This window comes from Puma concolor, chromosome A1 (genome assembly GCF_028749965.1).
Source record: "Puma concolor isolate L17-30 chromosome A1, mPumCon1.1.hap2, whole genome shotgun sequence".
NCBI lineage: Eukaryota > Metazoa > Chordata > Mammalia > Carnivora > Felidae > Puma > Puma concolor.
In genome coordinates, this window is record NC_141667.1 from 169181550 (window position 1) to 169197130 (window position 15581).

At 40.1% G+C, this 15581-nt stretch overlaps 1 protein-coding gene across 2 annotated transcripts in view; it reads right to left on the minus strand.

The window, feature by feature from the left end:
- Positions 1–15581, minus strand: part of ITGBL1 (integrin subunit beta like 1) — a 210265-nt gene that overhangs the window by 175598 nt on the left and 19086 nt on the right. The gene's annotated exons all lie outside the window — the stretch shown is intronic.

Consider the following 15581-nt stretch of genomic DNA (forward strand, 5'->3'; position numbering starts at 1 on the left):
ATGTGCCCAAGTAGTTCTGATTATTATTTGTTTGGAAAAGGCTGTTTAAGACTGTAAAATGCTATTCCCCATCAGGACGCCTCTTCTGCATCTACAACTGATTGAAATGAAAGGTAAGTGTGGGGGAGGTTCTGTCTAACTCAACATTGGAAAGGGGACCTCCTTTTCCAGTGGGTAAATCTGCTTGAGTTCTCTCTACTTGTGAGAGATGCCGAAGGATTAATTAGTAAATGATTTGTAAATTTTATGTAATCTGGAATAATAATAACCTCACAAGAATTTCATGGCAATTAATATTCAGGGAACATTAAGGTCCCTAGAAGAAAGGATTCATACAAATATAATAATACAGCATAATGAATCTGATTGACAAAGAGCAACGTGACATTTTTAACTTGGCAATGTTTTATTTAATTGCATCCTTATAAGTGAAACTTTCATTTCCAATATTGGTCAGCAGGAAATTTGCTACATTAAACACACTGTTATAAATAAGAATCCAAAGAGCTCTGTTCATAACTATTCAAGGAAACAATTTATAAAGAGATACTTCATGATACATTTTATTGAACTTTATGCTAGTCAGTGCAAGCCTGCAGGCAATGGTGAAAAATTATGCTAACCATGACAAATCAAATAAAGGCTATTTTGAATTTACTACTGTCTTTATCCTACTGGTTATATCCTGAGAGACCACAGAGAATTTGAGTGCCTAGTGGGTCACTTCTGCTGAGTGAAATTGGGTGCTGCTGTAGCCCAGAGATGGCATCAGGGGTAGAGAGTAGTGACAAGGAGGTCACTGGGATAGCCAAAGTGAGGGGAAGGAGGTCTCAGAGACAATGGCTGAAACAGCAGAAAGTGGGAGTGTGTACCAGGCACAAAGCTCCATCTGAGAAGCAAATTAAAACACAGACACCCAAACCCTGATCCACCTCTCTTTTCCCCAATCACTCTTATGAAAAATTCCAAGCACACAGAGTTTTTTTTTTAGGATCATCCATTAATGATCCCTATGGGAGCATCTGATTATAAGCAGAAAAATCAACTACCAAAGACTGTTCATTTATGTATGATTCACATTAAGGGGATGGGGACAACATCAGAAATCTCCTGTCCAAGCCAGGAGTGGCAACTCTAGATGACTGCCCTTGTTCCCTCTGATTTAATTCCAAAATTTGGTCAAAGCATTCTATAATGAAAGCAAAGGGGAAAATAGGAACATAAAGAACATAAAGAGAAGAATATTTCAGTGCTAGTAAACAGTCTTCTTTCTTTCCCCAGATAAAACAAAAAACAAAACAAAACAAAACAAAAACACTGGGCAGCCTTCCACTGTAAAGCACTTATTATGGCCCCATCTATGCTGTCGGTACAATAAATTTTGCATCAGGTGCCTCTGTGTAATTGCTGATGTAAAGACATGGGAGAGGGTTAAGAAAACAGTAGGAACCAAAGGTGCCATAGCCAGCAATGGACATTTGGGAACCTAGGCGAACCCCCATCTGGGGCTCAAGGAGGTAGGATTGGTAGTTTAGAAAGCTGACTCATATATCATAGCCATGCAGACATGTACACATATGAATATTTTAGATCACCTGTATATTTCTAAAGAGGATGACGTTTCACCTCTTCTTAATTCATTTCTTTAGTTTTGTAAAATCCTAAATTCTTAGTGAACCAAATTACTTGAATCCTAAATGAATCTCACTGAATACTTCACTGCAGATCTCTAGACATAAACCAACACAAATAGTACCACATCCCAAATGTCCTGGGGAAGCAAACCAATGTAGTAAAGCATTTCACAAGTCTTACATGATATGCAAAAGAATAGCTGTAATGTTTATCTTTATATAAAGATATACCCTATATTTCCACCCTAAGACACACTTTACATCATATTTTAACAGTTTTGGCTATGCATCCTATTTGAGACGTTTAAAAAAAGCACGCTTATGGGGCGCCTGGGTGGCGCAGTCGGTTGAGCGTCCGACTTCAGCCAGGTCACGATCTCGCGGTCCGTGAGTTCGAGCCCCGCGTCGGGCTCCGGGCTGATGGCTCGGAGCCTGGAGCCTGTTTCCGATTCTGTGTCTCCCTCTCTCTCTGCCCCTCCCCCGTTCATGCTCTGTCTCTCTCTGTCCCAAAAATAAATAAACGTTGAAAAAAAAATTTTAAAAAAAAAAAAAAAGCATGCTTACATCTGCAAAGCAAATATAATGCCACCTTTATACAAGAGAATTCTCATCGGCACATGTGGAAACTAAGGCCAGCCAGTGGAATTTCAAAGGAAATTTAAGTTGAAAGTGGAGACCGTTCCCAATAGAAGTCATATGAGGTTTCAGGTAGAGAACGTTTTTCTTTTGGTACTAAATGACAAGAAGTACAACAAAAATTTTAAGCGATGGGTCCGATAAATTAAATTAGGATGTGAATATCAGCAGTACCAGATCGTATGACTAAACGGAAAACCTTACGGATGAGAAATCCTACAACAGAACCAGATGCTACTGTTGGAAAAACATTCCAATCTGAGGTTGGCATCAAAATTGCCCCCATCTCTACCGAAACTGTCCAAGTATTAAACCCTACATCAGGAACCCTCATCTCTGGGGCCAATGGCGTGGAATTTTGCAGCAGCCTGAAAGGAAAATCCATCTCAGCTGAATTACTTTGAAAAAAGAGAGGAACGCTATTTCTCTCAAGGACTCCTTAACATCAGAATCAATTTCCAGATAATTTCTTTAGAGACCACTCAGTCATCATCCGAGGGACTGCCCTTAAGGGGAGCTACATGGTCACAAGGGTAAACAGGGACATGGCGTGCTCCCAGCTCAGGAAGACAAAGGCACGGCCATGTGGCACACAGAGTACCTTTGCACAGGACTTCCATGTGGCCAATTTCACTGAAAATGCACCAAGCAGAATCAAAGCTTTTCTTTCATTTCCAGCTTCGCTCTAGGACTAGTTTTCTCAACTACACAGAACTTTCAGAGTCTCAGTGCCTTCCTGGTTTAAGGTTCTGGCCCACCTCATTAGGAAAAATTGACATGGCAGTTATACCCTTTGGGGATGGAGTAGGTAATGTGAGGAAAGCAGAAGGGGAAACAAACTGTCTTCTCCTTGTGCCAAAAACATGCATTTCCTAAAGCTGGCTCTGTCACCTGCTACCTAGGAGCCCATAACTTAGTTTCCTAAACACTCTAGTCCTTAGATTCTTGACCTACGATTCAGGAGTTAAAAAAGACTTTACCTAAGGGACACCTGGGTGGCTCAGTTGGTTGGGCATCCAACTTTGGCTCAGATCATGATCTCGTGGTTTGTGGGTTTGAACCCCAAGTCGAGCTCTGTGCTGACAGCTTAGAGCCTGGATCCTGCTTCAGATTCTGTGTCTCCCTCTCTCTCTCTGCACCTCACCTGCTTGCACTCTGTCTCTCTCTCCCTCACAAATAAATAAACATCAAAAAAAATTTTTAAAAAGACTTTACCTAAAAGGAATACTGTGAGAAATAAAATAATCCTTTAACGTACTTACCTTAGTCCCCTGCATCTTTGTGGTGGCCAATTAATGTTAGTTATAATAATGAATATGATCTTGTCAGGTAAATTTACTGTTGATGGCCTCACTCCTAGATTCTTCTATCCTATAAGGCTGTTTTCCTCTCTTTTCCCACTGCATCAGAACTCCCATTGGGAAGGCAGGTTCCAGACTCTTTCCTACTGTGGCCGTTACCTTCTGTCATGCTGCTGGAGGCTGCCTCGGCTTTCTGGACCCCTGTGGCCATGTGACCCACATGCTCAAGGCTCCAACCCCCTGAGAGTGTCCACTCTCATTGCATAGATCCTGTTTCCTTAATTCCTCCATGTTCCTCTCCAGTTTTTTAAGGAAACCTTTGTTCAGGACAGGGCAGGAAGCTTCCACTAAAGTATCTTCATGGGAGGGGAGTAAGGGCATAGGAGAGGACCGCCTAACATAGACTCAGAAAACGATGGAGGGAAAGAAGTTGAGGATGTAAGATGTCAAGGGAAATTGACACTGACACTGATTATTGACATTGGAAAACCCAATAAAATAAGAAAAGGAGAGACTTAAAAGTACATTTCCACTCTGTAGGTTATAACTAATCATCGCCATTCATGGTGATTATCATTCATGGCTAATTATCATGCAGCATAAGCACAATTATGTGTATTGTTCAATATTAAAATCATAGAAACATGATTTTTAAGCGTGAAGAAGCTTTTGACATCACATAGGTCAAGCCACTCCTTTCCCAGACAGGGAGTTTGAAGTGTGAAGGGTTAAATGATTTGCTGGCTCCTATAGCAGTGCTCAGGCAGAAGGAACCCCGGCCTAAAATCCATCCCATGTTGGCCACCACCCTACCTTTGAAGCAAATGGGATTTGTTGAGAGTGTGTAATTTCATAACGAGTACTGTTATTTCGTAACAGAAATAGGTTTTGACCCCTGACTCCAACACGTTAATTTTCAGATATTAGTAAATCATTCCAGTAGAAATGTTCTGGGAGAAATAGTAACTCTGGAGTAATACAGACTGGGAAATAATAGATTTAGGACAAGGGTATCTGCATGTAGGTAAGTTCGGGAAACAGTCTGGTGGGAAAATTAAAGAGCATTAAGAAAAACACCATAAAAAAAATAAAGCTTTTGAAAATGTCCTCCTCTGTTACAAAATACACACTGTAAGATAAAGTATATTAACCGTTAGCTCAATGAATTCGTTTTACCTAGAGTCACTGTCTAAAGATAAAGGAAAATTATGCCAGTTATGGAAACTATATAAGTTTTACTACCCCAATAGGAAATCTTCTTCCCAATCATGTCCCAAAAGAGACCATGAAGTCCCACAATCTCTGGTAACTCCAAGTAAAGACCCTTCTAAGCCTCTTCCACCTCCCTGATGTGAGAAGTAGTAAAAGTCATTTGCTTGAAAAAGATCTTCCCTCTGGTACTCGCCTCTCTGAGCATAGACATAGGGCATTACCTGTGTGGGGACTAGAAACAAATGTGGGCTATTCCACGGTGATGCCGATAGTTTACTCAGTCCCCACCAGGCCCATCACTTCAATATCACACACTTCTAGGGAATGGACACCAGCAGGGGGTTTTATCTCAGCCATCATTCCTGCTACTTACATATTTTGGAGTCCCTTTAAAGTCAACAGTCTTCCTAAAAACTTAATATATTTCAAATATATAGTTGAGAATTTAAAATAGTCAGAACCTTCCATGCTTCCTTGATCAATGTATGGACCCAAAGGCTCAACTGAGGGTTCAAAACCCTCCCTGACCAGCTAGGAATGTTGTCATGGATGCTAGAGAAGTACAGCACTTGTCTTCTGTCATTGTTATCCCTCTTCAACGAACATGTTCCCATTTCCTGAGGGTACGCATCATACTGTTGTAATCGTGCTTCATTATAAACCAATATTAAGTTGCAGAAAAATTTAAAAGTAGCAAGAAGCCACTTATAATTTGACCAACCCCATCCAGTTAGTATTTCACAGAACTTTCTACATTTGTATGTATGCATACATACCTTTCCCATAGTTGAGAGCAGAGTGGATTTACAATAGTGGTTTGAGTTTTTTAAACTTGATTTCATATGTACACATACAAAATCTTACACATATCATTTTAATGACTATAAATTATCACACTAAGGTAATTGCTATAATTTATTTTATATTATTGGATAAACAATTTGCCCACAACTTTCACTATTATAGGCATCGATTCATTAAGTGTCTTCATGTATCAGCATTTTCCCTCCTCTGGATTATTTCCTTAGGATAAATTCCCAGAAGAGAGGTGGTTTTTTGTTGTGTTTTGTTTTGTTTTGTTTTGTTTTGTTTGGCTCTAAGGTTAGAACTTTGTATGTGGGACAGTATATATGAAGCATATATAATATAATAACACAAAGCAAAATACAAACATGTAAATATATTTATTTGTATAGTGGCATGTGTATATCTATATAGAGATGTGAATATGGAGAGTTATAGTTATATAGTTATATGGTTATACAGTTACATAATTACATAGTTATACATTCTGACTACAGCATTATATTTTGGCCCCTCTTTACTAAAAAATAATGTTCACAACTTTTTAAATAATCACTTATACACCAAGGAATACATACATAAGGAATACATCAAGGAATATACAAAATTTGAGGAATAAATGAACAGTCACCAACACTACAGTGCTATAGCTGATTTAGAAATTGAAGGCAAACTTCATGTAAGACTTTGATGGGAAGCCACATAAGATCTCTGGGTTTCAATTTTCTCATTTGAAACAGAACAAGCCAAACAAAATGAAAGAGGAATCTCTAAATCCCCTGTTTGCTTTCTGGCTCTCTATTCATGTGCATTCTTATTTTATAACTACCAAATACACACAGGTTGTATGTTACATCTTCTCACCACAAATGGCACATAAACACTGCATCCCCCCTCCCAAAAGAGCTGAATGGTGATATATCTAGGTAAATGATACTGAAAAGACAAATCTAAATATGTGCTCTTGGGTTAAATAGAAAGAAACATAATTAGTTAAAACATCTATATAAATCGAGCCTGGCAAATCTCTTAAATGGATCTGAGATTAGAAACCAGCAACAGATGGCAACATGCTTCACACAAAGCCAATTTCTCTATAACCTTGAAATTTTGAAAGGTCCCCAAAGAAGTAAAATCAGATAGGCTCTGAGCCGGGATTGTCCTCAAGACAGATGACGCTAATGGACTTGTGTCAAAGGAAGAAGATGAGATCGATGTTCTACGGGTTTCTGTCCCCCAGGTGCAAGGACATTTTGCCATCAGGCATGTAGTATAAATCTTCAAGTGACTAAGAGGACAGAAGTGGAAAATATATTGGCAGGAGAAGTAGGTGATGAAGGCCCAGCTCACATATCACTCAGCAAGAGTGCTGTGCAGTTGAAGCCTGTCCTGGACAGAGGAGGGCGGCTGACGTCACATCCCCACCCACGTCAGAACCACTCCACACTACATAAGCGAACGCAAAATGGAAGTTTTAGTCACTCTCCAAACACAACTGACTGCAGCGTCAGGAATCATGACAGAGCACATGACACAAGGTGTAGTCAAATGATTTAATGGGATATAACTTAAAGTTTTGGTTTTTTTGTTGTTTTTCCCAAAAAGGAGGTGAAACTCGGCATCTTCTTAAAGTTTCCCAGCCTTCATTAGGTTCACCACCCTTTATCAAATCATTGGACAGTGGGAAAAATATCAAATGGCAGGAGCTCCATTTTTACCCGGTAAGGAAGAGAATTCAAATGGCCCTTTATTTAAAAACCACTAGTTGTTTTCTTAGCTCACAATATCAACTCCTGTGAGCCAAATTTTGAAAATTCCAAGGACGGTTTGAAACCTGTTCATTCCACAAAATCCATCATTTCCACCTCTCCCACCACTCATTCATTCACATATTTATTTATCCACTTATTTGTGCAATAAACTTTATAGGTCACCTACTATGTGCTTAACAAAGGTTTTACTCCCAGAAACCCTGGGATTTACTCCCAGCGAAGGCCTGTGTAGAGAGGCATTATTGTTTTCTTCATCATTGCATTTATCATTAGGCAGCCTAAGGCTTCTACATTTGAATTTGGAGGGTGAAAGTAAGGAATTTTAGGATTATTAGAGAAGAGAAAAGAAGGAATTAATATTTAGCTTCCGGAATTCAAAAGAAAACTACATGGTTAGACAACATACTTGAGAGCCGAGCTCTGAAGAATTTTCTACATTCTCTTGGTGGTCACTTTTTAACCTATCAACGTCTAAGGCTGGTGATTTAATCCTAGTGTTTTAGATAATGGATTTCCCAGAAGCACAGGAAGGGGAAGTAAAAGACAATCTCATCCTTTCAAGCTCTGAGGAATTCTGGGAAAAGAAAGGCACAGAAAAGGGAGACCAGAGAAGGGAAGGTAGAGGAAGTAGAACCACAGAGCAAATCCTGAGCACCCTTCTCAGGATGTTGTTCCACATAAACCTGCCAGTCTCCTCTCAGACTCAGCAGACACTGCTGAAGGAAACCTGAGCAAGAAAATTAGTATCCACTGTAAATTACAAAGAGGCCCTAAAAACTGCAGTAAAGTGTGTCAGCTCCATCAAGTCAAGTGGATTTCTAGACTTTCCAAGCAACTCCATTTATTCCATTTCCCTTTGCTCCAAAAATAGCAAAATCATCTCCTAAATGAATAACTGCTAGGCATGACCACAAATACAGTCATGCACTTGAAGCAGCTGAGCTTCAAAAAGAAGGCAATGTATACATTCCAGATTCTTCTATAAGAAAACCATTCATTCAGGTGACTCAGAATTTGTCATCTTATAAATCAGTGTAAAACAAAGTGAAATACTGAAAAGCATCAAAGGCACATGTGGCCTAAGGAAATGGCAATGGACAATGGGGGGAAGTTAGAATGAGTGTCCAGACAGGACCCCCTACTAGTTTGTCTAAGGTTAAGATCCCTTCAAATGCAACGATCTGAACAAAACTTCACAGTTTATAATCTGCTTATATAAAACTCCTCATGATGAAAAAGCAAAAACAAAACAAAGAGTGAGTCAATTGGACTCTCAGCTTTATAAGGTAAGTAGTTGCTGTGACAAGGAAGGTAAAATGGTCTAAGAAGACGAGAGATGATGCTCAAGTTGGCCCCAAAGACCTCCACCATCCTGCTCTCCTGGAAGAGGAGAAGGCTGTGAAGGAGCCCAGTGCGTTTTATTTACATTGTTTCATTAAAGACAGAGAATCAGACAGAGATTTATTAACGACAAAATGCAAACACATTTAACTCACAGCGATTTACATAGTTGGAAGTTGAAGATATATGAGCGCATACAAATGAGCAAGAAAAGTCATTAGAACTTTAGAAAAAATCATTCCTACAGACTTTTCAGCCCCAAACCGAGAAAGATCCTACACGTGCGATATGCTACTATACCACATACGAACAATGGAGTCAGTATGAAAAGAAACTAGAAAGGTCTTTACTAAATGTCAATAAATGTCTTTGGCTTTTGGGCAATGCTGATGCTGGGAACACTAGGGGATTCCGGCTTATCAACACAAAAACATGTTATTCGATGATTTCTCTGATGACCGAGAAACGCTGCTTCCTTTCTCTGTAAATCTGTCAGACTAAAAGCTGAAGCAAGAAGATAATACAGAGCCAGAGCTACGGCATTTGACTTGCCCTACAGTTCTAGGTTCGTCGTGTTTTGTCAATGCATTTGTTTGTAGGGGAGCCTCTTCTCTGCACTCATTTGCAAGTTCCTACCCCTCTGAAGCTATCACATCCCAGAGATACAAATCCCTCTCATTCTTCAAGATCTACCCAAATGGTACTCTTGCACGATAATCCCAGGCAGAATCAATACATGAACAGCAAATTCCTCACACCTCTATTTACAGCATCATTTTAATCCATCTTGGTTTCACCAGCTTTAAGGTTGGACTGTTGCCTCTTGCGTAAGAGGACTCTGTGCCTAACAGCAGCTCCTTAAGTGTGTCTTAGTCAGCTTGGGCTGGTATACCAAAATATGATAGCCTGGGCAGCTTAAACAAAAGAAATTTATTTCCCACAGTTCAGAGGCTGGCAAGTCCAAGATCAAGGATTTGGCAGCTTTGGCTTTTAGGGAAGGGCCTCTTCCTGGCTTGGCAATAACTCACTTCTCACCATATCCTCAGATGGTAGAGAAAGAGAGCTCTGGCATCTCTTCCCCTTCTTACAAGAACACCAATGCCATCATGGGGGATGCCCCCTCATCACCTACTCACCTTCCAAAGGCCTCACCTCCTAATACCATCATACAGGGGGTTAGGGTTTCAACATGAATTTCAAACTTTCAAGCCATAACAGAAAGCTAACTAAATTGAATGAGACACAGTTACCTCATTAAATGCTGGTATCACCTTAAATAAGGGCTTGAGACAAAAATCAAAAATGAAAACATTGGTTTTTCACCTGTTCTAAAAGCTAGCAATCCATACACCAAGATCTTTAGTCTACCTCTCACTGGTTTCTCTTTCTTCACCAGAGTCAGACAAACTGAATGTTATTTTAGCAGTGTGCATCAGTATTTCAGTGTTCTTTCATGCCACTGACCTCAGTCCCAGCAGTACAGTCAGGCTTTCTTCCTTTAGTGTGAAAAAATAAAACAAAACTTCACCAGCTCCCTCGGTTCAAATTGGATCTTACCAGGGGCTCCTGGGTGGCTCAATCGGTTGAGTGTTTGACCCTTGATTTCAGCTCAGGTCATGATCTCGAGGTCATGAGGTCAAGCCCCGCATCGGACTCTGTGCTGACAATGCAGAACATGCATGTGATTCTCTGTCTCCTTCTCTCTCTGCCCCTCCCTCCCTCACGATCTCTTTCTCTTTCACTCTCAAAAATAAATAAATAAACATTTAAAAAATGGATCTTACCAAATATCACTCAAAAGCATAGTCCTCTAACATTATTTACATTCACACCTTTCAGAAAACTAATCTTCCTGCTACAGGATGTAGACTTGCATTTATAAACAATTATTCTGCACGTTGTCATTCAAGTGTATTACATTTAAAATATTATCCATTATTTGTCAATCCCTGTGATAGGTGAGCTTACATTATTTCACTGAATCTTCCTAAGGACACTGTGAGATGATTTCCATTCTTCCCAAGAGAAATAGGCTTACAAGAGGTAAAAGAACCCCTCAGTGTCGCCCAGCCAATCCAAGATCGATAAGATTCTATGTACCCAGTATTCTTCTAACCCTGAAGCCCATAAATATTCAACGACACCATCTGGGTTTTCCAAGTCACACACCAAAACATCGAAAGGGGACTGAAATATACTGAGCACCTCTTATATGCCATGTGTTAATAGATGAGGAACAGTTCCATAAAAATTTAATGGGTGGAAGTTGGGGCGGGAGAAGCCCTGTCATTTCAAAGCTGTACACAGTTTATGTCAAAAAGAAGTAGAATTTGATCCCTTTTTTGGACCGTGATTTTTGTTTGTTTGCGTTAGTGACATTAATGATTGCCAAAAATCCTGTAAGGAATACTGTTATTGCTGTTGTCAGGACACAAGAATGCTTCTCTCACAAGGCTGACTGGGAGTTTCATGAACAGTATATAGGATGCCCAGCATGATGTCTGGGCACACGGTATATGCTCAGTGAATAGCACTTTCAATTAAAATGTCCTCTTCTTGGGGCGCCTGGGTGGCGCAGTCGGTTAAGCGTCCGACTTCAGCCAGGTCACGATCTCGCGGTCCGTGAGTTCGAGCCCCGCGTCGGGCTCTGGGCTGATGGCTCACAGCCTGGAGCCTGTTTCCGATTCTGTGTCTCCCTCTCTCTCTGCCCCTCCCCCGTTCATGCTCTGTCTCTCTCTGTCCCAAAAATAAATAAACGTTGAAAAAAAAAATTTTAAATGTCCTATTCTTCAGGCGCCTGGGTGGCTCAATTGGTTGAGCGTTCAACTTCAGCTCAGGTCAGAATCTCATAGTTTGTGAGTTCCAGCCCCCTCTGGGCTCGCTGCTATCAGTTAGGAGCCCGCTTCCAATCCTTTGTCCCCCTCTCTCTCTCTGCCCCTCCCCTGCTCATACTCCTCTCTCAAAAAAAAAAAAAAATTTTTTTTTTTCAAAAATGCCTTATGGCGCCTGGGTGGCTCAGTTGGTTAAGTGTTGACTCCTGCTTTCGGCTCAGATCATGATCTCATGGTTTGTGGGTTCGAGCCCCACACTAGACTTTGTGGCTGAGCCTGCTTGGAATTCTCTCTTTCTTCCTCTCTCTGCCCCTTGCCCCACTCATGCTGTCTCTGTCTCTCTCAGAATAAATAAATAAATTTTAAAAATTTTAGTAAAAAAAAAAGTCCTACTCAGCGTGTCTGGGTGGCTCAGCTGGTTAAGTGTCTGACTTCAGCTCAGGTCATGACCTCGCAATTCGTGAGTTCGAGCCCTGTGTCAGGCTCTGGGCTAACAGCTCAGAGCCTGGACCCTGCTGCAGATTGTGTCTCCCTCTCTCTCTGCCCCTCCCCCACACACACTCACTTGCACACTCTCTCTCTCTCTCTCTCTCTCAAAAATAAATAAACATTTTAAAAAATTTCCTACTCTTCTAAAGACAAGGACAGCCATGGGGCAGGTTCAGAAACTTTTACATCCTGACACAGCTCTTACAAGGTAGAGGTAAGAGTCAACTTAAGTCTTCCTGGTTACAAAGCCTATAACCTGGAATTTTCAGTGTCAGTTCCTGAAGGCATCTCAATTTTACAACGGACATGGGAAAACTAAGCAGGTATATGTCCTTAACCCACTTAAAGTAAAGGGATGAACTCTGAAATGCCATCTGCTCTTTTAAATTAAGATATAGAGTCTGTTGAGTATATATCAGACTAAAACCTATACTCCTTTTAAAATTACCAAAAAAAAAAAAAAAAAAGAGAGAGAGAGAGAGAGCAGATTGCTCTGAAAAGACCATGCCTTCTAATACAGAAAGCTATTGCTCGTTTGACTTCAGCCTCATTTGGAATTACACACTCCCCTGAGTGTTAAACGCAAGGCTGGCTCCCAGGTCTGACAGACCTGGCTTGTGTCACCCAAACATCCTTTGGAAAATATCAGTATCTCCATTTACTGGGGACCCCCACCAATTTCCTCCTCGGTAAACCCTCTCCTATCCCAGCCAAACCCAAGAGGTCTATTGTCACCACCTCCTTGGCCTCCAGCTTTCTGCGTGGCTATATGCGGCCCCTCCTACGTCAACTGCACACAGACCATAAACCGAGCTGACCACTCCTCTTTCTTCCCAGGCACCATTTGAGTTAGGGAGGTTAACCCTTCTTTCCAAACGGAATGAACTGGAAGGAAATAAAACATATAAGCTGAGGTTGGAAATATTTCTAAAAGTTCCCCACATTCACTTCCTTGAAAACTATACAAATCCCATACTTTAGGCCAGTGCTTTGCGGCTACATCTGAGCATGACCGTTACTTGGAACACTGGCTAGACAGACACATTTACGAAATGCACTTCTCCAGAAGAAGGATTTAGGAACCGACAACAGAAAAACACCACAGCGAATACTTAGGGTCACCCAAGCTTGGAAAACACAACTGAAATCATTTAACTATACATCAAGTATATTTTTAAAGGAATTTCTTGCCAACATAATGATAATTGCCAACTTTATTTTCCCTGTCAACATGTCAACAATTGCAACCGTATTTTTAAATCCTTCTAGTTTCCTCTTTTTTTAGTGAGGTTGGTGCAAACCACCAATACGGGACTTCTGTTTTAACAAAAGTGTTGGTAATGTGGCAGGTTTGGTATTATTTTAGGTCACAGTATAAGGACAAGCTGTTATCAACAGGCTCCATATAATTTCCTGTGCTCCTCAAACGTCTCCCAGCAACTGACCTGACATGGCTCAAAATTAGCTTGAGCAATCTGACAGGATCACAACACCTGCCCTCGAGCTATAACTACACATTTCTCTTTTGAAATTTAATGTGTTCAGGTAAACCTGCACATTTTTATCTATTAATGATATAGTCGATACAGTCACAAAAAATAAGATGGGTTACCAAAATCAGTGGGAGTACCTTGAAGCAAGAAATATTATGAAAAGATATTATAAAGAGTATTTTCTTGTAAAATATTGACCTTAAGAATGCATTTAGGTAGTTCTTTATGTATTTTTATATAGTCTTCCCCTTTTGGTTGATGCAATTTAAAAAGCATTAAAAAAAAACTAAAAAGCTGACCATTTTTTGTGTAAAATTCACCAAAATAAGATGTGAATACTGGCTATGTGCGTATGTCCCTTACAGTGCTACACATGCACTGATTAAATAAATGAACAGTAATATAGCCATAGAGAACAGCAATTAGCATGAATGATTACGATTATGATATTAAACATGATATTTAAATAGCTTATGAAGTTTTAAAGCTGCAAGGGGTCTAGATTTTTAAAATATTAAAACCCATGTTGCCGATCTATATACTATTTACCATTTTCTCTCATTTCTCACATAGTCTTTATCATCCCAGTCACCTAATCTCCTGCTTTTCTCTAATGTCTCGTCCCTTTTTGTCTGGTATTCTCTGTAGTCAAATGCTTACCCCTCTGACTATCTCTTTTAAAGAGATCTGAATAAAATAAAAATATACCATATATATTGATCCATGTAGTTACTATCCAGATTTCTATCTGGTATTAAAGACTCAGTTCGAGGTGAAACCATTTCTCTTGTCTACTGGACAAGGTGTTGTGATGATTGGTAGTTAAAGCTGTTACTGGCCACAATGTGGAGTCTGGAAATGGGTCCCAGGGGAGGCAAAGCCCACAGGTAGATCCTGGTGGTATCCTTCGAGAGTTTCTGATTCAGTAAACTGTAGGGGAGGGGGACTCAGAATTCACATTTCTAAAAAGTACCTAGTTGATGCTGTTCTCAAGAACACACCTTGAGAAACACTGTCCTAAGTATTTCATTTAAGTGGGCTGATAAATTGTAATTTTAAAAATTAAGTTTATTTATTTATTTCGAAAGAGAAGAGACAGCACAAGTAGGAGAGGGGCAGAAAGAGAGATAGAGACCAAGAATTCCAAGAAGGCTCTGCACTGTCAGCAGGGAGCCTAATGCAGGACTTGAACTCACAAAACCGTGAGATCACGACCTGAGCTGAAACCAAGAATCGGACGCTTAACCACCTGAGCCACCTAGATACCCCTGTAATTTTTTTCTTATGCATGTTTGGGTTGGGTTTTCAATTACTTGGACCCCAAAAAGATGTCCTACCTGAAATACCTATGAGTATATGGAAGACAGCTGGCCCCCAAATAAGCCTGAATTATTCCATGTTGGAGTTCATACATGAAAAGCATATGAAGGAAACTCACGAGGCAATTATTACACAGAATAACATACATTTCATAGTATATTTAAGGGTTTTACCTACTTCAGTTAAATTTCAGCATCTTGTAATCAAATACTAGAGGTACACACACAAAAAATTAATACTTAGACTTCTTTTCTGTATAGCAGAAAGTTTCTGATATTTTCACATGGAATTTTATTTCGATGGACTGAAATTGAAGCTATTTTTACATAATGAATGTAATTACCAACACAGATCTTGTTTTACTTTGGATATAGTAAAAAACACTATACTTAAGAGTCGCAACTAGTGTTTAACATACAACCTGTAGTTTCATTTCTCCTTCATCTTTGGCAATTCTAATGAGAAATAGTTATCTATTTCTAAAGAGTCAAAGTGCCCCAGACACCCAAAATAAAAATACGTGTTTAAGTAACTAGAAACTTATAGGGGCGCCTGGGTGGCTCAGTCCAGTTAAGCATCCAACTTTGGCTCAGGTCATGATCTTGCGGTTCGTGAGTTCGAGCCCAGCATTGGGCTCTGTGCTGACAGCTCAGAGCCTGGAGTCTGCTTCGGATCTGTGTCTCCCTCTCTCCCTGCCCCTCCCCTGCTTGTGCACTATCTCCATCTCTCAAAAATGAATAAACGTTAA